The sequence below is a fragment of the Ptychodera flava genome, chromosome 8, assembly GCF_041260155.1.
Source record: "Ptychodera flava strain L36383 chromosome 8, AS_Pfla_20210202, whole genome shotgun sequence".
NCBI lineage: Eukaryota > Metazoa > Hemichordata > Enteropneusta > Ptychoderidae > Ptychodera > Ptychodera flava.
This window is the reverse complement of record NC_091935.1, coordinates 2752526-2753491: the sequence shown is the minus strand read 5'-3', so window position 1 is coordinate 2753491 and position 966 is coordinate 2752526.

Below are 966 nucleotides of genomic sequence, written 5' to 3'. Positions count from 1 at the left end.
GAAAACGTGGCCCATTGTTAATTCTATGCTTCGACCTTCATGCGATGATTAAGTCCCTGGAAGGTCATTATGTCTGGGTTTCTCCAGAAAGGTAAACCAACAGCCGATTCAGCGCAATCTTTGCGAGGACAACCGTGCTGAAGAGTCAGTCATTTAACCACAGACTTTGTCATTGCGTATTTAAAAACGTTCAACTTTGATATTCAAGAAAATATCTATTTGCATTCCGTAAACTTTGATTTATACTATATTTTGATAAATTTGATCAGTCACGCAATTCCGTGCTCTGTTCTGAATGTTTCGAAAATTAGGTTTTAAAAATTATTAATCAAACGAATATTTCAGCAAGTGATCATCTATTAAGTAATATTTGTCCTTTTCAAACCGACGGTAAGCAAAGAATCACAAATGTTTGCATTAACAAATCTATATTCTATTTTTGAACATTACAGGCAATGTTGATCGCTTGTGACATTGTGTGAGACACAACCAATGAAAACCCAAAGCGCTAAGCAATCATCAATATCCAAAAGTTTAAAAGTTAATTGTTGACAAATTGATAACAATTTTGGGTCCTGTCACACACGTTTGGCTATGACCTCGCTTGAAGTGTTTTTGTGTTGACTTTATTTTGCTTGCTTGTTTGTTTGTTTTTAGTGTGTTTTAATCGTGGCTGGGGACCAAAGCCAGATGGATGGCAGGCTTCCTAGAGAATTCAGAACTGTCAGAGATGAAGCAATGTACAAGATATTAATTTTTAGTTCTCATTTCCACCAAACGTAGAAATCAAGCACACTGAAGGTTGAACACTATCACAGTTCACACAGAGTTAGCAAATTCAAGTTACTCGATTAAAGAAAGGCAAGAAAACGCAATAATGTCACTTTCTTGAAACTATGACAATAGACTGCAACACAGGCTATTTTTTCTTAAAGAAATCAACGCCATCAATACTAGTTATGTTAT